This window comes from Artemia franciscana, chromosome 21 (assembly GCF_032884065.1).
Source record: "Artemia franciscana chromosome 21, ASM3288406v1, whole genome shotgun sequence".
NCBI lineage: Eukaryota > Metazoa > Arthropoda > Branchiopoda > Anostraca > Artemiidae > Artemia > Artemia franciscana.
This window is the reverse complement of record NC_088883.1, coordinates 319,601-343,719: the sequence shown is the minus strand read 5'-3', so window position 1 is coordinate 343,719 and position 24,119 is coordinate 319,601. Positions and strand designations below refer to the sequence as shown.

General features: G+C 34.8%; 1 long non-coding RNA gene across 5 annotated transcripts in view; it reads right to left on the bottom strand.

Moving 5' to 3' along the window:
• LOC136040568 (uncharacterized) overlaps nt 1-19,637 on the bottom strand; it is a 76,732-nt gene extending 57,095 nt beyond the window's left edge. The window contains exons 1-3 of one of the 5 annotated variants that reach the window (XR_010620812.1): nt 19,286-19,355; nt 13,590-13,754; nt 8,393-8,561 (exon numbers count right to left, since the gene is read on the bottom strand). This is a non-coding gene — a long non-coding RNA (uncharacterized LOC136040568). Of the gene's footprint in view, nt 1-8,392; nt 8,562-13,589; nt 13,755-19,285 lie in introns of all 5 variants that reach the window. The other 4 variants (XR_010620811.1, XR_010620809.1, XR_010620808.1 and 1 more) reach the window with 4 other exon arrangements.
• Nucleotides 19,638-24,119: the final 4,482 nt, after the last annotated feature.

Genomic DNA, 24,119 nt, shown 5'->3' with positions numbered 1-24,119 from the left:
AATAACAACAACTTAGGACATATAATCTTGAAAGATAGTTCCTATTGGTCCATGGGCCCACTTTCGAAGGCCCGTTTTTCAGCGGATGAACAAACATCCAAGTAATAAATTAAATGGTTCTTGTGCCTTATAGCCACCGCGCCCAAGAAAAGAAGTTTGGTTAATCCTAATGAAACAATTCTCGCTTCATAATACGCAGAAGAATTGTAGCCAACGCATTTTGAATGCTGATCCACTATGCTTTACCCCACCCCAATGCGTAAATATATAGCCCAAATTATATATTTTCCAGCTATTCTTGCAATGCGGCTCTCTTTGTTTCCACCCGTGTTAATTTAAATTGAAATCAAACAGTTCGTGGTAACAAACTGTAGTAAGGAGCGACCCGGCTCAATAGTAAACGAAACTCTAAAAAACGGAATTTCGATGCTAAAAGACATATCAAAAGAATCGTATTTTTATGCTGATTTTAAATATATAAGTTTCATCAAATTTAGTCTTTGTCATCAAAAGTTAAAAGCCTGAAAAAATTTGCCTTATTTTGGAAATAGGGGTAAACACCCCCTAAAAGTCATGGAATCTTAACAAAAATCACACCATCGCATTCAGCGTATCAGAGAACCCAATAGAAAAAATTTCAAGGTCCAATCTACAAATGTGGGATTTCGTATTTTTTGCCAGAAGACAAATCACGGGTGCGTGTTTATTTGTTTGTTTGTCTGTTTTTCTTGTTGTTTTTTTCCAGGGGTCATCGTATCGACCAAGTGGTCCTAAAGTGTTGCAAGAGGGCTCATTCTAACGGAAATGAAAAGTTCTAGTGCCCTTTTTAAGTGACCAAAAAAATTGGAGGGCACCTAGGCACCCTCCAACGCTCATTTTTTCCCAAAGTCAACGGATCAAAATTTTGAGATAGCCATTTTGTTCCGCATAGTCAAAAACCTTAATAACTATGTCTTTGGGGATGACTTACCCCCCCCCCTCACAGTCCCTGGGGGAGGGGCTTTGACAAACTTTGACCAATGTTTACATACAGTAATGGTTATTGGGAAGTGTACCGACGTTTTCAGGAGGATTTTTTTGGTTGGGGTTTGGGGATGAGGGCAGGGGGCTAAGTTATCTACGGAAGTTATCTCGAAAGTTATCTACGGTTTGCATTGAAAATAAACTTTACCCCACACCTACCTACTGTGCAAATATATACCGTGAAATGGAATATTTTTTAGCTACCTAGCCTACAAAGGTCACTACCTATAAAAGAGTATAAAGGTAGCCTAAAGTGGTAAGTTTATTTCTTAGTCACATGAATAGCCCGTTATGGTAACATCGTCGATTTGTGGCTCTCCAGAAGGAATAACTAGGAAGTAAAAGGGGTAGCATGTTTAGATTCTTTTTTATGTCTATCAGACATTATGTCTTTCCAATGTCAATGTTTTTTTTCAAAATTTAGGAAATATATTTGCATATTTTTATAACCTTATAAATTGGGATTGAGCAAAGTTGTGAAGGTGAAAACAATTTTGTTGTACTTCAATTAAGCAGGAGATCTATTTTGCAAGGTTTCACTTTTATAACACACATATTTTTAAAGATCATCAAAGGTCAGGGCCCTCTAGAGGGATAGGGACTGGAGGTAAGTACTTCCGTTTTGTGACTACAAATCACTACAAATATTATGGAAGAAGTGATATTTACCAAAAATTGTTTAGAATCTTAAATACAGACTTTAGCCTACAAATGAAGTAAGAATTGTTTTCTTAACATTTTTGTTTTCTCCAGTTAGTTCTCAAGGCGAATTACCCAGGCTATAATTTATGTTAAACATTTACGCATTATGGAAAAGAGGAAAAGTATTACTAAAACAATTCATACTTTATAATATGCCAAAAATTTGTAGCTAAAACATTTGAAGGTGCTTCTACAATGATTTACCCTAACCAGAACCGTTCAAGGGGGGGAGGGGACTCGGGCAGTTGTCCCGAGTACCGTGGAGGGCGTTCCGGCTGGGGAGTTGAATATTTTGATCTAATTTTAATTAATTTTTCCTCAGACACCATCAACTCAAGGAACGGTTCTGGGTACTTATCGGTTATATAATATATATTATACAATTTCGATCGCGAATGATGCAAACATCATATAAGAAACTAGTCAAGCAAGTTCTTTAAACCACACAATTAGCTTTGGTTTGGTTGATAAATAAATTGTAGCCATATTTTATTTAAATATTTATTTTGTATTTTGGTTTGGTTAGATTTATGCAAACAAATTTGGGCTACATATTTGCATATTAGGGGTTGGGGGGGGGGGGGGTAAAACTTAGCATATATTAAATGCAGCAATGGTTAGTTTACGTATTTAATATATGCTATGCTGTCCTCTCCCCTAATATTCAAAAATATATAGCCCAAATTTGTTGCTAAACTATTGTATAGGACTATTCATCATATTTTGTTCCATTTCATTAGCACTAATCGAACTTCACTTCCCGATTTTATATAACCGATAAGTAGCTGGCTCTGCCCCCTCTTTTCTATAATGCGCAAATACTTAACGTAAATTGTAGTCTGGGTAATTTGCTTTGAGAACTAACTGGAGAGAAGAAATATGTCAAGAAACGATTCCTGACATGCAGAATAATCAAAGTTAACACATCTTGCATGTTGACCCTCTATACTTTACCTTCCCCCCGTAAATTGCAAATATATAGCCCAAAATATATATTTTCAATGCATTTTCCCATCCCTAACTTGTTTTTCCAGTTTTTGTTTGGTCAGCTTTCGTTTCCAGTTTTTATTAAATAAAAAAACTAGTTTTTTTTAACTGACAGTAAGTAGCGACATTAAAACTTAAAACGAACAGAAATTACTTCGTATATGAAAGGGGCTACTTCCTCATCAACGCCCGGCTCTTTACAGTAAAGTTTGACTCTTTCTCTGAACTCTACTTTTTAAAACAGTAGAAAACCTTAGCGACCAAAGTTTACATACAGTAATGATTATTGGGAAGTGTACCGACATTTTCAGGGGCTTTTTTTGGTTTGGGTGTGGGGTTGAGGGCAGGTTAGGTTAAAAGTAGCGTAAAGAGCGGGGCGTTGATGAGGAAGCAGACCCTTTCATATACAAAGTAATTTCTGTTCGTTTTAAGTTTTAATGTCTCTCCTTACATTAAGTTAAAAAAACTGGTTTTTCTTATTTAATTTCTGATAGTTTTTGAATTAATGCATGTTTGATTTTGGCTCTCCGTGCATAAATTATTAAAATGAAATTTGCATATTAATTCTTTTTTTGGCTAAATGGCTTTCTCTTAGTTTTGATCAGACGATTTTGAGAAATAAGGGATGGGGAAGGAGGCCTTTTTGCCCTCCAATTTTTCGATTACTTAAAAAGGCAACTAGAATTTTTAATTTTTAATGAACGTTTTTATTAGTAAAAAATATACATAACTTAAGAATTAACTTACGTAATAAACTTGTATATTCTTATATTTTTGATTATATATATGAGGGGGTTTGACCCCTCGTTAATACCTCGCTCTTCACACTAAATCTTAAGTTTTGTCCCAATTCTTTAAGAATTACCCCTGAATCAGAAAGGCCATAAAATAAATAGTTGAAATTACTAAAAATACTGTAGCATAAAGAGCGAAGTATTTATCTCCTCCTAAATACCTCGTTCTTTATGCTAAAGTATTTTTAGATCCCCTCATATGCGTAATAATCTCTGTTCGTTTAAGCTTTAATGCTTCTCCTTACTTTCAATTGAAAAAACTTTTTCATGTTTATATTTTCATTTTTTTTTAAATAGTAATGCTAGAAAATCCTGCGCCATTTTTTTCTAACTTCAGTTTAACCAATGTTTCAGTTTAACACATTGTTGACCAATGTTTACATACAGTAATGGTTATTGGGAAGTGTACCGACGTTTTCAGGGGCTTTTTTTATTTGGGTGTGGGGTTGAGGGAAGGGGGCTATGTGGAAGGATCTTTCCTTGGAGGAATATTTCATGGGGGAAGAGAAATTCAATGAAAAGGGTTTCCGGTTGCGAGTTTTAGGTTTCCCCCTCCCAACTCCCCCCCCCCCAATGTCACCAGATGCGGTCGGGTTTAAAATAAGAGCTCTGAGACACGATATCCTTCTAAATACGATATTCTTTTAAATATCAAATTTCATTGAGATCCGATTTCACTCGTTTCGGTGAATCCGGTGAAATCCGGTTTCACTCACAAATTTCACTCGTTCATAAGTTAAAAATACGTCATTTTTTCTATTTTTTCCGAATTAACCACCCCCCCCACTCCCCCCCCAGATGGTCAAATCGGGAAAACAACTATTTTTAATTTAATCTGGTCCGGTCCTTGATACGCTTGCCAAATTTCATCGTCCTAGCTTAGCTGGAAGTGCCTAAAGTAGCAAAACAGGGACCGACAGACAGACCGACAGACCGACAGAATTTGCGATTGCTATGTCACTTGGTTAATACCAAGTGCCATAAAAAAGAGGCCTCTTTTTCTTTTTAAGCATTAGGGTAAGAAATTTGTTAAAGAATTTTCAAGAAAAAATTCAATCACTCATGATAAACTGGATATATATGAAGGCTGAATAACATAATCGGTACTACAGCGGACCAAACAATAGAAAAGAATATTGCCTTAATTATTGCCTAATTAAGGCAATAAATGGGTTTATCAGGAGGAGGGAGCACACTGTCAGGGTAAATATTATTATTTTGAAAATGAGCACAAACTAAGGAATTCATTAACAACAGAAATTACTTTTACATCCCCTCCCCCTTAGTGAGCAAATATAAACCCTGAATTGTGTATATGCAATAAATTTTCTATAATCTGGAAAGCCCTTGGAACAATTTTTCTTGTAGGGTTGTTAACAAAATGTATGTCAAAATAGATATTACGCAATCAAATTCCTATAAATTATTGCAAATCTCATTAAGCAAAAGTATGAAATCACCCATACTTTTGGGAGACCATACCATAACGCCCCACTCTTTACGCTAAAGTTTTTTACTGTTTTAAATAGTAGAGTTGATAGAAAGAGTCAAACTCTAGCATAAAGAGCGGGGCGTTGAGGAGGGAACAGTCTCTTTCATATACGGAGTAATTTCTGTTCGTTTTAAGTTTTAATATCGTTCCTTACTTTCAGTTAAAAAAAACTTGAGCACAAACTAAGGAATTCATTAACAACAGAAATTACTTTTACACCCCCTCCCCCTTAGTGAGCAAATATAAACCCTGAATTGTGTATATGCAATAAATTTTCTATAATCTGGAAAACCGTTGGAACAATTTTTCTTGTAGGGTTGTTAACAAAATGTATGTCAAAATAGATATTACGCAATCAAATTCCTATAAATTATTGCAAATCTCATTAAGCAAAATAATGAAATCACCCATACTTTTGGGAGACCATACCATAACGCCCCACTCTTTACGCTAAAGTTTTTTACTGTTTTAAATAGTAGAGTTGAGAGAAAGAGTCAAACTCTAGCATAAAGAGCGAGGCGTTGAGGAGGAAACAGTCCCTTTCATATACGGAGTAATTTCTGTTCGTTTTAAGTTTTAATATCGTTCCTTACTTTCAGTTAAAAAAACTTGTTTTTTTTTATTTAATTTAGATTTAAGGTTATCATCAGATAATACCACACTCTATAGGTATCTGTTTTCCAGAGTATCGGATAGGATGACGCTGAAATGGTGCAATGAATATTGTGGATTTCTTATTATATTAAATAAAAAAACAAGTTTTTTTAACGGAAAGTAAGGACCGACATTAAAACTTAAAACGAACAGAAATTACTTCGTATGTGAAAGGGGCTGCTTTCCTCATCAACGCCCCGCTCTTTACGCTAAAGTTTGACTCTTTCTCTTAACGAGATTCTATGACTTTTAGGGGTTGTTTCCCCCTATTTTCTAAAATAAGGCAAATTGTCTCAGGCTCGTAACTTTTGAAGGGTAAGACTTAACTTGATGAAACTTATATATTTAAAATCAGCATTAAAATGCGATTCCTTTGATATAGGTATTGGTATCAAAATTCCATTTTTTTTAAGTTTTCGTTGTTATTGAGCCGGGTCGCTCCCTACTACAGTTCATTATCATGAACTGTTTGATAAAAGAAAAAATTATTCTTGTGCTACCAATAGATTATCCCATTATATACGGGATTACTATAAACGGGATTTGTAAAGTAAGTTGTTATTTTTACAATTTGAAAGAAATGTTGGACCTAGTCAATTATTCAGGGGCTGACTTGAATAAAAAATTGTGGTTTTCGCTGTGTTAACAGATGAGACCCACCACCACCACACCCACCCCCAAAAAAATTAAAATAAAATTTGACAACTGCTTAGTTTGGGGCAGGTGAGTGGACCCCTCCCCAGCCGAAAAAGTAAAAAATAAAAATTTGTATAACAAAATGAAAATACAAAGTTTTTCTCCAGTCAAACTCCCTTAGCCCCAAAATAGAAACTTGGCTAAGCCACTAGTAAGGTGATTACTTTACAGTTGCAATTGATGCACTTCATTTCTCCCCAAGGAAGAATTCGAGGATTCCATTCACTGGGAGTCTAAAGCCCACAGTCACCATAGTATCTATCTGCGTCATTTTTAGCCTGTAAATTTAATGTATCAAAATTTTTTTATTAAAATATTGCAATTTTAAATAAACAATAAAGAAAAAAGGGGTGGGTAATCTTTTTATTAATCCCAAAGTTCCCTGTTTAGAATAAATATAGTTAATTTAAACTTTTCCATAACGTCGTTATTTCATCTAGGAATAATGAGAGTGTTTATACCATACAAACTATAACATTTGAGCTATACATAAAATTTATAAATAATTTATAATTAATATTTGATGATTAATATTTTTTTTTTTTTTAGAAAATTTTCTTCTTTTTGTTTTTTTTTTTGCAGCGTTTGTTTCAGCTAAAACACTAGAAAGAAATATTTTTCAAAATATAGGGAAGAGGGCGAAATAATTTGAAGCATTAATAAGGGCATTTATAATTGATAGTTTTGATTTTCAGTTCAAGGTTTAAATTTCTGTGTTTGAATCCCCATAAGGCAATACAGTGAATCCAGCCATGGAGCAAGAAAAGATCCCAGGTGCAAGAAAGAAGTTCTCTTGCTAATATTTGAGTTTCTAAAATAAGAATATTAGAAGTAATAATTTAAAAGAATTTAAAATTCTATTGAAGAATGGATTGTTTTCTAAATATACTTTTAATGATTAATTTAATAGTATGCATAGTTGAAAGATTAAAATGGTATTAAATAATTAAATTCAATGTTTTATTTCGATTGAAGTGTGTTAAGGAAGGAGTTGAGTGTTGAGTGTGAATTTAGTGGTAGCAGGGTACACAATGTTGCAGTTTTGTTTTGTTTTTTAAACCCCTTATGAGGTTACTGTTAATTTTTTTTTTTTTTTTTTTTTTTTTGCGGATTCGTTTGTTATCCTTACTCATAAATATCATGCTGTAGCATTTGTAGTTGATGCGTTTATGTAAAGTTTTTTGTTAATAATTGATAGTAAATCAAAAATAAATATTGTATTATTGGAAACATTCATGAAATTTATATCTGCATGCCTATCTACAGCACACCCAAGGGCTGTCCTGGATAAGTGTCTTGCCTGAACTATATTTGTTTTAATATTATAAGAGTTAACTAAATTTATTTAATAAAATTAAATAATAAGTTAAGCAAACAAAATAAATCATGACAAAATAACATTAATAATGATATTCCAATAATGATAAATAAAATTAATTTATAATTTTTAAATGAACTATTCAAGTAAAAAAAAAACACTGGTTACGAGGACCATGTGCTGCTTACTGCTGATAGATGGCACTGGCTGATAGCAGATTTTCTACGATCAGGCGTAGAAACCGAAAAAAAGTAATTGTTCATGAAAAACAGAAAGTAAAAAAGTTCTGTTATTTTCTTTGAAAACTCAGTATCTTATTAAAATTTTCACAGTTTTCCAGTGTTTTATTTAATTCTAATAATAAATATAATAAGGCAATAAGGTCTAAGAAAGTATTCAATCAGATTAACATAACGACGTCGCTTAGACGTTTTCGCTTTACAAGACGCACCGCATTCATCTGGATTTTTCCGCTATGTTCGTTTCTATACTATTATATTAGTTTATTGTATACTTCTATTTACTATCTTCCCTGAATCTCTCCCGTTCTTCTGAATCTGTTTACTTTTTTTTACTTTTTTCTTTCAACTCTGTAAATCTTCCAGTGGGACGATTTTCAAAAAAAAAATAACAATAATTAAAATATTGTATAATTACGATGATTACAGGTAATAATATTTACAATAATTACAGGTAGCATTGTTTATTTGGAAATAAAACCTGTACCTCTTCGTCCTGTTCTTTGTCTTTTTCATAATTCTTAGTCGACTGGGTAGGTTCAGGAATTTTACATTCTTGGCAACATGATTTTGGATCGGGTTGGTGCCAATCGCTCTTGGGATGTTGGGGCTTGGGGTATGTCAATCCAGTGCAGTCAATCTTCAAGTGTTCCAGTCTATGAAATTAGATAGAATGAATTCTTTTAACTCTCAGGTTGTTTTTTTTATTTATTGTGGTTAAATAACACTAGTCGACCAAATCAGCCTTTAGTGTGGCTGAATTACAAGAGAAAGGAAAACAAATTTTCCCTTTCGTCTTTTAGTAATTTGAATTTAAGTGTTTCTATTAATTATTATCATCGCAAAGTTAGTTAAACTGGACGAAAACGTAAAAATTATTATAATCTTTTCTATGGTTCATTAAGCAGTTGAAACACAGGAATTTATATTCGGGAGAAGGGGGAAGACAAATTCAACGAAACAGGCAGATTTTGTGAACAAAGTACTAGTTGGGAGAAAGCAGGATCTATAAAAAAAAAAGGTCCTAGAGTGCCGGGACAGAAATTGTAGCTGAGACATGAAGTCCCCAGAGTAAACAAATAGATCTAATTATGCATACAAAACTCTTCTACAGGTAGCAGAAGGATTTAGCGTACTCTATAAAAGTCTGTCCTGCTTTTTTTCCCCAAGCTCCTCCCTTTATTACCCTCGTAAGTTGAGCATTATACTTTAGCATTTGATACCTATAAAGGTAAAAATTTAAGCATTATGAGGTTATGATGTAGGTATAAGTCTATCGCGTAAGTATAAATTTATTTCGCAAACGTAGTTTATGACGTAAGAATAAGTCCATTGAGCAAACTCATGAGTACAGTACTGAAACGCAAACATTTTCGAAGTGTTTTTGTTTGATTAACCATATCATCTTCTGCTTGGTAGAGGGATTGTATAAATTGCGAAGATGTGTTTGCCACCATTAGCTCCTCCCTCTGTGAGTCAGGTCAAGCACACTAGTGTTGCTCCAAAGAAAAATTCTGCCACTTCAAGCCTACAACTATGATTTTACGAATTTCGATTTGAAAATAGTTTAAACAATTCAATTTACAAACTTCTGATGGAGTAAACTCAGTAGATTCGATTACAAAATAAAATACCATTTCATCCACATGGTGATTGGGGCTTACTCTGGCCAATTATTCTTTTGTCTTTATGAAAAATTCACACCTAAGGTGGGTCAACACCTTATAAATCACTTTGCGAGTCTTATCGTTAGCTGACCGTCTCATTAGCAAGTTTTCCCAGCACAACAGAGAACTTCCGAAACAATTTTGGAAAAAAACGGATAGGGGATCTTAAACCTACGAACACCTTGAAAAGCTAGTTTAAAATAAAGAAAACGTCTAGTCTCTTTCTAATTATCATTCAAAACGCTGTATAATTAATGTGCACACTACTACTACTAGTAAATCACAACAGCACAAAGCTGCCTGAGGCCAACACAAATACGGACGCTCCTCCTCTATCCCAATCCATCCAAAACCTCCTCTTTACACCCTCCCAGGAAGTTCCCATTTCCTTTAAATCTTTTTTTATGACGTCCTTCCACACCAGACAAGGATGGCTAGCTTTCCGTTTAATCCTAGGCGGTTGGCCAAAAAGGACAATCTTCGGCAATCTGTCATCCTTCATCTGCACAGCGTGCCCATGCCATCGCAACTTTTCTTTCACTATAGCCCTAGAAAGCGGGATCAAACTATATTTTTTGAAGGGCCTACTGTATGAAATACAGTCAGTGGGCCAGGCACCCAGAACAATTCGTAGGTAATTTCTCTCGAAAACATCTAGCAAATCTCCATCCGCTTTTCGGAAAACCCATGCTTCAGAGCCATATTTGACTACTACCATCACTTTAGCTTCTAACATTCTAATCTTGGTTTGCAGACTTATCTTCCTATTCTTCCTAACTTTTTTTAGCTGTGAAAAGAGACCCTGAGCATTGACTATTCTACTTATAACACCTTCACTGCTCCGACCGTCTTTACTAATAATGCTACCATGGTAAATGAAACTGCCCACTTGATCATTCTTTTCGTTACCCAACGTAACCTTTTAATTTTCACTTATTCCTAGCCTTAGTGACTTAGTCTTCTTGACATTAATTTTCAAACCTATTCTAGCACACTGAAGTTACAAAAACTCTAAAAGTTCATTCATTTTCATCATACTTTCATCTAGGATGCTTAAATCATCAGCATAATCTATGTCCAGCAGAGTTTCTGCTCCCCATTTGATTCCATGGTCTCCCATTTCCTTTCCTTTGCTCCTTAAGAAAATGGCCTACAAAATGATCCATATAAGGGGGATAGAACACAACTCTGCTTAGCTCCTGATTTAATACGAAACCAGCTGCTAAACTCATTTAGTACCTTAACTGCAGCAGTGTTATTCTTGTACATAGCACTAATCACTTTAGTGTATTTGTCTGTATACCATACAAGGATAAGACCTATGCTGAAGCTTTTCTATCAACAGAGTCGAACTCAAGTTCATAATCTACAGGACTGAGAATCAAAGGTATTTGATAACTCAGGCATTTCTCAATCATTAAACTAAGAGTAAAATTGTGGTCAATAAATCCTCTAGATTTTCTAAAACTGCACTGTCCTTTTCTCAAAACTTTTCCTACAGCATCTATCAGTCTACAAAGTATCATATTACTAAGTAATTTGCTACCTACAGAGGCCATACTAATACCTCGATAATTACCACTCACTCTTATCACCTTTCTTATACAGTGGTGTAATTAGGGTTTTTCTAAAATCGCTAGGTATATCCCATCTTTCAAAAATCATTTTCATAATGTTCAGTAGCTTATTTCTAACCTCATGGCCACTATATTTCAGAAAATCATTTACCACACTTTCAGCAACTGGAGCCTTACTATTTTTTAATCCTTTTAGTACTGTTGCTAATTCTTAATCACAAAATAAATCTTCCTTCACATCCAAGGTATAACAAAACTTTTCATTTTCCTCTATGGTTTTCTTTCTGATCTCCAATCCAAGCTCTACAAGTTAGGGTAACCTAACCTCAACAAGTTATGGCAAGACCACCCAATCAATTTTAAATAATTTGGGTACAAAGTTTGGATGAAATAAGTTCATCCTTGAAGATACCAAATCATCTTAATCACTTTTATCACTTTTAAGGTTAATATCTATAAATCCATTGCACTGTTAATTTTCCTAAACTATGAAAACAGATCTCGCTCTCTGACCCGACATCAGCAGCATGAATTTTGCAGAAGTTATCTTTGACAAGGTATCAAAATATGGTGCTTCCTATCGCCTTCAAATAGATGCTTCCTATCACCTTCAAAATAACAGCTTTTCATGGAAAATTGCACTTTCGGGATTGTCATGTCTAAAAGCAATTGATTGACGTAATTTTTATCTTAATGACAAAATTGGTAAACATTTGCGCTTCTTGGAGCTTCACTAGCTAAACAAAAAAACAGCAGAGTTATCTTCAATAGGTAAACAAAAAAAGCAACAAAAAAAAGGGATTGAATCTAAGTTCAAGTAAGGGAGAATGTACCACTTTTCAGGTCTGAAAGAAAAGCTCAGCAAGGTTTTGATAGAAAATACACTTGTTTGGTAGAAGCGTTGGCTTAAAGAGAAATTTAAATGGATATCTTAGAAAGCAGCTTATTAAGTTTCTTGACCATCAAAACGGCGCATTTTTTAATATTAAAGGAACAGTTTTTCCTGGGCTTATGGCTGTATAAGTGAAGGAAATGATTAGAGAATTTGAATACAGTGGAATTCTGATAGATTCAGACGATGAAAACAGTGACTCCTCTGATTCAAATGTGGTAAAACGTGATGTACTGGACAATCTCCTGAATTAGTGACATCAATTGATGTTGAACTTGGTGGTAGTTAGTATATTGGCATAAAAAATGATGATAAAGAAAGTGAACATAGAACTTAACAAAGATTTTTGCAGTCGTCAGGGTCAAAAAATACTGGTCCTAGTGGAATAAGTAATATATTTGACATGGAGTAAAATAAACGCTACTTTTATTTAATGACTAAGGACAAGACTGAATTAATTGAAAGTGTGAAGAAATTCAAAAAAAAGCAAAGGTAGTATTGATTTGACTTACAATACAGCTGACTGTAAAGTTCCACCTTTGCTCTATAACAAAATTGTATTTTTGGTCAGGGACCTCTCAGATCCCCCTGTAGACAGCAAAACGCAGTACAGTTTGGCAGAATGTACAAGTGAGAGAGTTCTAAATTTAGCTCAGGACATTTTTTTCCAGTCCTAGGGGCTTGCAACTCCCAAACATATTGCATTCTCTGTCCATTTGCACTACAAGACCAGAAGCAAAGCTTTCTTTCTTCTTTTAAACATACTGGGCATTGCAGTAAGCTTTACAACCTTACAGAGGAGACTGATCAGTGAAGCTGTTTCCATTGAAGACAATAAACCAAGCTTGTGTCTACATTCCAAATGGATTCAAGAAAGGCTAATTTACACTTTGCATTAGACAAACCTCGATTGCCAATTAAATTTATTCCATTTCATTTCATAATTATATTATGTCCAAAGCAGATTTACGTTTTTTTTTCCAAGGTTTGTTCCAAGTCACCCAAAAAGTGAAAAAACAAAAAGTTATTTTTGTGACTTGTCCTGTTCCAGCTTGTTCAAAAGTAACTACAGCAGGTACCTGGAATGGTCATTAACTTTTTTGCAAAGACAGCTGAATCATTGTTTCTCGTATTAACTTTCTCATAGTCATCAAGAAACAGAGAATAATGATAAAATCTAACAAGTTTCTGAGAGCATAAGTACCATATGCTTTTATATAAGTTTTTATCAACTTGAAGGTGGCTGGAGAGGCAGACAAATTTGGAGGCCCTACCCTACCTATTTCAGAGAGAATGTGAGCAGTAGGTTTTATTACGATTATACTAATCGAGTGAAGGTTGGAAGGGCTGCAGATAGTGGGGAGGCAAAAGGTTATTTTGAAGAAAAATAATATATCCAATCTACCTCATAAAGAGGGCATGGAGGCCCATCCCCCTTCTGACGGCAAGTGTGTTGTTGCCTTTTATCAGAACTTTTATAAACTCAATGGAGTGTAGAGGAGTTTATCCTCACCCATTCTTAGGGAAAGTTGTGTTGTTGGCTTTTACCTTTGACAACCTGGCAGAGGGCTTCTTTCCCTCTGATAGAACTCCAGGCGTAAATTTAGAGCAACATCTACTACAGTTGTTTCAGCTAAACGGTTAATTTGTAATGTCAGCTGTAATTAGCTCAACTTAACTTCTTGTCAGCCAGGAAAGTTTGGCAAGTTATACCTAAAACGAAAAATAGAGGTGACTGCAAAATGTAGAGATCTCATTGGTTTACCAGCTGGTCAGAAGGTTTCCATTTCAGACTTTATTTTACAATATGGATTGTTTGTAGAGCGTTAAAAATACAACTCATGAATGTGTCAAGTGATTCAGCAGAATCTCCACCTTATTTTGGTTTCAAGTGTTTCTCAACTGCATATGACAATAAGGTTGATATTCATATTTCCAAGATTGGGTATCTTCCAGCGGTTCCCCATATTATAAAGCCACTGCTGCTTTTACTTTAGTTCCTGAGGCTCGATCTATTCTATACTAGGAAGCATTTGAAGATTTTTGCATCAAATCTGACAATTTATTGTGCATTACAATTTTTGAAAAAATTGGAGACTTACTACAGAACTTGGAAACCACAAGAGAGGATACTAGCATTGATGGGAACTTTCAGTGTCTCAGGGAAAACTAATTAGAATATGTATTACTCCTATTAAGGATCAAAGCCTATAGGAAGGCATCAGATCATGAGCAAACACACTTTATTCCATGATTTTTAGCCACTCTTTTCTATTTACATTGATTTTCTTATACTTCAAATTACAAGATTTCAAGGGGTGCATTCCTCCCCCCCCCTTATGGGTATCCATTGGATATACACAATTTCGTCTTTATAATTTCACATCAGGGAAGAAGGGTGGGGTAATTTTTTGCGGAGCTGGTTTCACAATGTGGTAACTAAAATTATTCTGCATATTATCAAGTAGCCTAAGAATTGTTTTCTTAACATGTGTTCTTCTCAATAACAGAAAACCTAGACCTTTACCATAAAAACATCTTCAAATATGCTCCAATTGTGCTCTAATACTTACAGAACATCAAAAGTAGAAACCTATGCCACCCAAACTAACAAGACCTTTAAATTTAAGCAGATTAGGCTAGGGCTGTTGGCATCAGTGAGATTAGTGGGGGAGTGAAAATCTGGGAATATAAGACATAGAGTGGAATATGTCAAGAACACTAAGCCTAAAATAACTAGGAACCCTGGTGTATAGCAAAACAATTTGTCCTAACTCAAGCTTATTCTTGGACATAGATGTTAGGAACTAAGGTTAGAGAAATATCCTACAGAAATTAAAGATACATCATCCAAAGCTAAAATACAGCCCTATTGAAAAACTAGAAGGATACATGAAAACTATGTTGGTCTAGCACAAATAGCTGAAACCTACTTTTAAACAAGTTAATAAATGATAAAATTCTAGACAAGCTACTTTTTACTATTTTGGAATGGGATTAGGTCAGGAAAATTGAACTTTAAGCAATGAACAAAGTGCAAAAAATACTCTGGGAAGGTTTATCCAAGCTTGTATGCTAACAATCTTTTTACTTATAAGTTTTGTAAATTTGTCTACTTAACAAGTCTATTGCCTATTAAAATTTTGACAAAACATAAAACCCAATTTTTCAGTTTTCAGTTTCTTTTTTTCAGGAGGTTTTAGTTTTGAAAATAGCATTATGCTAATTGCATAGATAGCTACCTCCACATAAGGAAATATATTAAGAAAACAATTCTTACATCTTAATATGCAATTTTGAAATTCTGTTTGTAGAAATTTCAAACCTCACAAATTGGGATTGATCAAAAGTCAGAAGCTGTAACCAGTTTCTTGTTCTTTATGTACTACTACTACTAATAACTCACTACAGCACCAAGCTGCCTGGGGCCAACACAGCTATGCATGCTCCTCCTCCAACCCAATCTATTCAAAGCCTCTGTCTTTACACCTTCCCTGGAAGTTCCCATTTCCTTTAAATCTTTATTTATGACTCCCTCCCATTCTTGACAAGGACAACCTACTTTCTGTTTAGCCCTAGAAAAGTAGACAGACAAGGACAATCTTTGGCAATATGTCATCCTTCATAAGCAGAACCTGGCCTAGCCATCTCAGCCTTTTTTTCACTACAACCCTAAAAAGCAGGATTGAACTACATTTTTTGTACAGCCTACTGTTTGAAATAGGGTCAGTAGACAGGGTCTCCAGAACAATCCATAGGCAATTTCTCTAAAAACATCTAGTAAATGTTCATCTGCTTTTCAGAGCATCCATGCTTCTTTATTGAAGTGCCCTCTTGAGGCAGAAGGAGTGGAGGTAGGTACTTTAAAATACTTTCCTGGGACACATTTTAGCCAGTAGATCCATCCTTGAAAGCTCCATTTTCCTAATATAGATAGGACAACAAAAAGTAGCTTGTCTACAATTGCCTTCATAATTTACCCCTTAATTCACCACAAAACAAATTTGTTACCTTCAATCAGCTATTTTGGGAATATCTTGGAAAAATTCTAGTTTAGCTACTTTTTGCTATCATGGAAAGGGATTGTCATGAAAATGAAACTTTCAGGGATAGGTCTACAGACTAAAGTCTGTAAAGAGGACAGTTACCTTTGATGACCTTTAAAATGCTATGAAAGTGAAACCTTGCAAAACATATCATCTGCTTAAATGAATGATACTTGTCTGTTATAGTGCCAACCTCAAATTCTTCATCTAAGTACACCCTATGTGGAATTGTTTTTTTTACCATGTATAATTTTTTTTTCTTTGCAATATGCATTAGAATAGTGTCTGACCACAGATGTTAAAATGAAAATTTGGTCTTTGTAAATCTTTGTGTTTGGTCTTGAAGAGGCAATTAGATTTTTCCAAGTTAAGGGGCTGATGCCAAAAACAAAACAGTTTGTCAATGGACACAAAATTATTTTATACTTTTTGATAAAAAGCCTTGTTGGAGCTGTATGAGAAAGGCATGTCAGAAAAAACATGGTTTGCCTGTCAATATGTGGTTTGATTATAGCCAAATGCCATTTGTTTCATTTATCTGTAGTTTAACAAATGGTCATCTATGGCCTGTTAGGAATAAGAGTTAGATATTTTGATAATGTTGTATCATATATTTGATATATTTGATATTATGTTTTCATCATATTTCGTGATATTTCAATAGGATTGAGCATCAGAGAAACAGGATCTACTTAGATAAAGAAATTTGAGGTTGGCACTATAACAGAAAAGTAACAAATGAAATACAGGAACTGTTTTCAGCTTCATGTCTTTGCAAAATTCTAATTGATAGGGTTTCAAAGATGTGCAAGTAGGTTGTATATCTTTAATTTTGAAAAAATCATAGACATGGCTTAAAATTCTACTCAAATTACGGGAATTACATTTTCAGAACTGAACTATAAAATAAAGAAGCTGATAACTAAAAATTAAGGTAATTTGTTGTTTTGTCAAAATTTCAATAGTTCAAAATTTCTATAAAGCAGGCAAATTTCTTAGACTTTGAAATCAGAAGAGGGTTAACATGGAAGCTTGGTATTACCTTCTCAGATTATGTTTTGGGCCCTAGATTCATTATTGAGAGTTTCATTTTCCTAACCTAATCCCTTTCCAAGATAGCAAAAGGTTACTAAATCAAAATGTTACAAATCACTCTGCTTGGTTAATTACATCATAGGTATTACAACCTTGAACTATTTAAAACTAAGGCTACTTTTACTCTTGGGCTTTAATTGACTTTTGATAATTTTAGAAATTTTGTAGGCTAAATAATTGATAGGGTAGGCTATTTGGAAAAATTTAGTTTGGACATTTGTAAAATTCTACTTAAGCTACTATGGCTATCATGGGACGGAGTTAGTATAGGAAAATGGAGCTTTAGGGATGGGTCTATGGGCTAAATTATGGGAACTTCCTTGTTAGCTAGAACAAACTTGAGAATTGATGTTAGGTTAATCATAATGAAATATACCTAACCATGATAAAAACATAATAGTTTAGAAACAAATTTTTGCAATAAATTTGCACATTAAAGGGGGGAGGGGGGGAAAGCATAGCATATATCAAATACATAACCTAAAAGAACCTATTCTAACCAAACTTAACCCAAATACCAACTAAATATATAAATAAAATATAGCTAAAATATATTTTCCAAACAAGCCAAAGCTAATTGTCTATTATCAAGAAGTTGTTATAGCTGTTCCAGTAAAATTCTAGTTTAGTGACTTCTTGCTATCTTGGAAAAGGGTTAGGTTAGGAAAAATTAAACTTTTAGGGATGGGTCTACAGGCTAAAGTATACCCCTGGAAGGTATTTTAAAGTGCCCACCTCCACTCCTTCTCCCTCTAGAGGGCCCTGAACTTTGCCTACATGACAGTCTATACCTATTGAAATTTAGACAAAACAGCATTTTACCTAAATTTTCAGTTACCAGTTGCTTTTTCTCTCCCTTTAGTTCTGAAAATGCAATTACTGTAACTTGAGTAGAATTCTGACCCATAGTAATGTTGTTTTTTTTTTAATTTAGGAAATGTATTTGTGTATCTCTAAAACCTTATAAATTGGGATTGAGTGCAGTTGTGAAGCTGAAAACAATTTTGTTGTAGCCTACTTCATACAAGCAGAAGATCTATTTTGCAAAGTTTCACTTTTATAACACACATATTCTTAAAGGTTATCACAGGTCAGGACCCTCTAGAGGGAGTGGAGGTGGGTACTTCAAAATATCTTACCAGGACATACTTTAGTCAGTAGACCAATCCCTGAAAGTTTCATTTTCCTAACCTAACCCCTTTCTGAGATAGCAAGAAGTTACTAAACTAGAATTTTACTGCAGTTTCATTAATAATGTTTGTAATACAATTTCTCATGTGTAAGAAGTATCAATATATGTTGCAGGAAGGTAGTTCAAAGTGCCTACCACCACTCCTCCTCCCTCTACAGGGTCCTGAAATTTGCCAACATGACAGGTCTATAACTGTTGAAATTTTGACAAAACATTTTCCCTAGATTTTCAGTTTTCAGTTTCTTTTTCTCTGGCTTTAGTTTTGAAAATGCAATTCCTGATACTCTAGTAGGCTAGTCTAGTAGGCTATTTAAAGCCATGTCAACTATTTTTTTTCTAAATTTGGAAAATGTGCTTGCATATCTTTAAAACCTCATAAATTGGGATTGATCAAAGTTATGAAGCTGAAAAAGTTTTTGTTGTACACCATTTGAGAAGAAGGTCTATTTTGAAAGATTTCACTTTTATAACACAGACCTATTAAAGGTCAGGACCCTTGAAAATGCAAAGGCGTGGAGGTAGGTACTTCAAAATACCTTCCCAAGACATACTTTAGCCTGTACACCCCTTCCTGAAAGTTTCATTTTCCTAACTATACCCCTTTCCAAGATAGCCAAAAGTAGCTAAAGTATAATTTTACCCTTGACTCTAGCCCAAGTATCTTTAACAATTTTTACTTTTGGTGTGAGACAAAAAGGCTAGATAATAAGCACCCAGCCCAAAAAGAGGTTAGTGTTCTAGATAAGGCACAGATCTTTCATATTCTCTGAGGTTAATAGGTAGAATATTTTCACTGAAGACTTGCAGCATTTGCAGACAAATTTATGTAGCCCTATTTTGCTTGAAAAAGAGATAAACTAGTTCTAGCTATCAAAATAACGCAATGTCAAAGTCCAAAACAATATTCTTACCTTGTGTTTCTTAAAATTCTTCTTTACTTCTTGCATTTTTTCTTCTTCTTGTTGTTCTACCTTGCCAACAATGAAAGTCGAGATAGGGGTACATTACGAATCTAAAGCCAACCTACTTGAGTTTAATTAAAAATCAATGCACAGAGCACAAAGTTGAACAATGAACTTACCAAAGAGTTGAAATAATAGCATTAAAATAATATGCAATTTTAATTTTTTGATGTTTTATTCAGCAGAGTACCTATCCATTGTCAATTATCTCTGGAAAATCCTGTAGTTGAAAAAGGAAAAAATCAATTTTGAGAAAAAACTCACTCACAATGCCTATATATCTCTCAAGTAGAAATATTGTTTGTCCCAAACCTTGCATCTACAGACAGTGCAGCTGAAAGTTTTCTTTAAGAAGATAACAAACCTGAACAATTAAAACGTCTTTATGCTATATACTACGAAACATAGCCTTGAAACTCGCAACATCACGACGACAATTAAAATTGGTTTTTGGGAAATGAAAGAGTTGCATTTGATAAAACGACAAGTCTGACCAGGAGGTTTCCCTATTAATGGCGTTATTTTGAGTGACCCCATCATTGAACCTAAATATCGATGGCAGGTAATCAACGAATCAGCTTATATGGCAATTCTAAATATGTATGTTGTAAATTTGGAGATGAAAATCTTAAGTTGTTACTAGATAAGAAAGTTTGCGTAAGAATTTTAAGTAAATTTATAGCCATAGATAATAAACTCTCTGTTTATAAATATTTTGTTTATAAATAACTACTCGGTTTATATATAGCTACTTTTCACTATCTTGAAAAATGGTTAGGAAAATGAACTTTCAGGAATGGATTACAGACTTAAGAATATATGGTGAGAGGCCCTAACTCCCCTCTACATAATGTAAATTATTCTATATTACTGCTTATGTTTTGCTTAAATTTGATTCTATAATTTTGTCATAAGCATAGATATGTGCTTACTTAAAGAAAATTCAGCTTATTCCCTTCTTTATAGTACAATTAATTAATTATCTCCTTAATATATCAACATTTTGACAACCGTGTGACGTACTTTCAGGTATATTAAAAAGACCTAAGTGCTCATATGGCACTTGTGACGAGGCCGGAAGAGCAAAGAGTCAAGAGCTCATATGGTATGAACTCTAACAAAATTCTAAGAATCAGTAGATTGATTTAAAAGAAAAATCAGAGGCTTAATGCCGATCGGGATTTAAAATAAGAGCTCTGGGTCACGAGGTTCTTCTAAATATCAAAATTCATTAAGATCCAATCACCCAATCGTAAGTTAAAAATGCCTCATTTTGTCTATTTTTCCCTCTCCCTTTAGCCCCCCAGATGATCAAATCGGGGAAAACGACTTTATCAAGTCAATTAGTGCAGCTCCCTGAGACGCTTACCAATTTTCATCGTCCTAGCACGTCCAGAAGTGTCAAACTTGCAAAAGCACTTAACTCCACCCCCAAACTCCTCCAAAAAGAGCAGATCCAGTAGAGTTACGTCAATCACGTATCTACGATATTTGTTTATTCTACCCATCAAGTGTCATCCCGATCTCTCCACTCTAAGCGTTTTCCAAGATTTCTGGTTTCCCCCTCCAACTCCCCGAATGTTAACAGATCTGGCCGGGATTTGAAATTTCATTACGATCCGGTCATTCGTTCTTAAGTTAAAAATACCCCAATTTTTCTAATTTTTCCAAACAAACAACCCCCAGCTCCCCGATAGAGAACGCACCCGTTCCAGTAATGTCAATCACCTATCTATAGCTTGTGCTTATTGTTCCCATCACGTTTCATCCCAATCTCTCCACTCTAAGTGTTTTCCAAGATTTCCGGCTTCCAAGATTTCTGTTTCTTCCCTCAAACCCTCTATGTCCCCAGATCCGATTTGAATTGAAAATGGAATATTTGAGACATAAGATTCTTCCATATATCAGGTTTCATTATAAGATACCTCGATTTTCCCGTAATCCAAGAATTCTGGCTTCCCCCTCCAACTCCCCCAATGTCACTGGATCTGGTAGGGATTTAAAATAAGAGTTCTAAAACACACGATCCTTCTAAATATCAAATTTCATCGAGATCTTATCACCCGTTCGTAAGAAGCAACTACCTCATTTTTTTCCGAATTTACCCCCCCCCCCCGCCCAACTCCACGAAAGAGAGTGGATCCAGTCCGGTTATGTCAGTCATGTATCTTTGTTTTGTGCTTATTCTTCCCACCAAGTTTCATCCTGATCTCCCCGCTTTAAGCGTTTTCCAAGATTTCCGGTCCTCCCCCTAATCCCCCCAACGACAATGAATCCAATCGGGATCAAAAATAAGAGATCTGAGTTATGAGGTCCTTCTAAATACGAAATTTCATTAAGATCTGATCACTCCTTTGTAGGTTAAAAATACTTCATATTTTCTAGTTTTTCAGAGTTAGCCCTCCCCCCACTCCCCAAAAGAGAGCAGATTCGTTCCGGTATATCAAACACGCATCTAAGACTTCGTTTTATTTCTCCCACCAAGTTTCATCCCGATCCCTCCACTCTAAGCGTTTTCCGAGATTTAGGTCCCCCCCCCCAACTCTCCCCAATGTCACCGGATCCAATCCGGATTGGAAATAAGAGCTTTGAGACACAATATCCTTCTAAATATCAAATTTCATTAAGATCCGATCCCCATTTCGTAAGTTAAAAACACCTCATTTTTTCTAATTTTTCCCATTTAACCGTTCCCCCACTATCCCCAAGATGGTTGAATCGGGGAAACGACAATTTTTAATTTAATCTGGTTCCTGATACACCTGCCAAATTTCATCGTCCCTGCTTACCTGGAAGTACCAAAACTAGCAAAACCGGGACAGACAGACAGACCGACAGAATTTGCGATCGCTACATGTCACTTGGTAGATATCAAGTGGCAAAAAAAACGGTCCGTCTAGTGTACCGTAAATCTAATGCATTTTGGGACCTTAAGAACTGCGTCACAAAATGTATAAAACTTTAACAGCTGGTGGTAATTTCAAGATGAAACTGTGTGGAATACTGATTTAAAATTTAAAAAGATTAATAACCAAATAAACATCGAGGACCCAACACTCAGACCACCCAAATCTGAAAAAAATTACTTTAATTTAATTCTTTTAAATTCTTTTTAATAAAAATTTCTTTACTGTTTTTTGAAAGTGCCTAAGGTACAGGACCGTCAAATACCAACAGGAATGGAGTTCCAGGCACGCCCGATAGCAACTCTCAGACCCAAGTATGAGTGCACTGCAGGGGTTGATGGCACCAGCATGTCATCTTGGTTACAAATAAGATAAATTATTTCATTGATTAATATTTTGAACTTGCCCCAATCTGTTTACACAGTCACATTCGTTTAATTTAGTAAAAGGGGCTCCGACCCTCCTCCCTCCAGGTTGGTATTTGAAAAGTTCACCCCCCTCCCCTCATACAAAATTATCTCCAAGAAAAACACCCCAGCCAAAAAATGTATGCATACTGCCCAATATAAAAAATTATATGTAAACAATGGGTATATTTCATGATTTAAAAATAACTATTCCCTGCAATAACTATTCAGAAGGCAAATAACTTTGCCCTCTAAAATTTTTGAAAAAGATTTTTGTCAGGAAACAACGACCAAACTTCTAGCTTCGCTCTCTTCGAGCTCAGTTTAACCTGTAGTAGAGGTCTCTAATTTACAATTGTCAATAAAATTGACAGTTTTCGACCTGTTTCTTTCTTCCGTCGCCATATATTCGACTATGCTAAATACGGGCTCGACCATCAAATTCGAAAATTAAAATTAAATTAATAAGTAAAGCACAGCACACAATACAAAATAAAGACTAAAAGAAATAGTTGCGATTTCTGTATGAAAACTAATCCTCGTTCTCTCTTCTTTACGGTCTCTCATATTTACGGTTTTTTCATTTTGGCATGATTAGCCAGTGTGGTCTCGGAAACGATTTTTGTCTGCTATCAAACAATCAATAAACAAAAAAGCGATCAAAAATCAAAATTAATGGTCCTGTCAAAGATAAACAACAGGTAAATAGATGAAACAAAAATCATTATGCGACTGGAAAGCAAAATGTACCCCCATCCCCCCTTCTCGACTCAAAAATAAGAAAAGAAAGCCAAACCAAAGTAAAAACTTAATCAAAGTCGGCAGCCCCCCCCACCCTCAGGTGCATGCTTCATCCGCCTACTTCAGTCATGGTAATTACGTCAGCTTTCTCAGTTGCCCCTGCCCCCTCCAAATGGGTCTGCATGACATTTTTCAGGCCTATTTCGTCATTTTTGGATATAAAGAAATGTGTGGATGCTGGACAATGTGCTTAGTTCTTCCAATTTTGACAGAAACTATAACTAAAATTTGTAGTTATCGGTTATATAATAGACACTATAAAATTTTGACACAATAAGCTGGTCAAGTAACATCTTTATACTGTAGATTATTTGGATGGCGAAGATCAGATGGGATAGTAATCGGTTAGTTTTATATCATTAGCTTAGTCAAAACTCTGGGCTATATATTTGCAAATTGGGGTTGGGGTAAAGCATAGCATATATTAAACACAGCAATGGTTAGTTTACGCATTTAATATTTGCTATACTTTACCCCCACCCCCCTAATTTGCAACTATATAGCCCAAATTTGTTTCTAAATTATTATATATTCATCATATTTTGTTTAATTTCATTAGCATTAATGGAACTTCACTTCTCGAGTGTCTATTATATAACCGATAAGTAAGCTAAAATTACTCTAATTGTTAAGATGACTTGAAATAAGTAATGAAAAAAAAGAACTAAT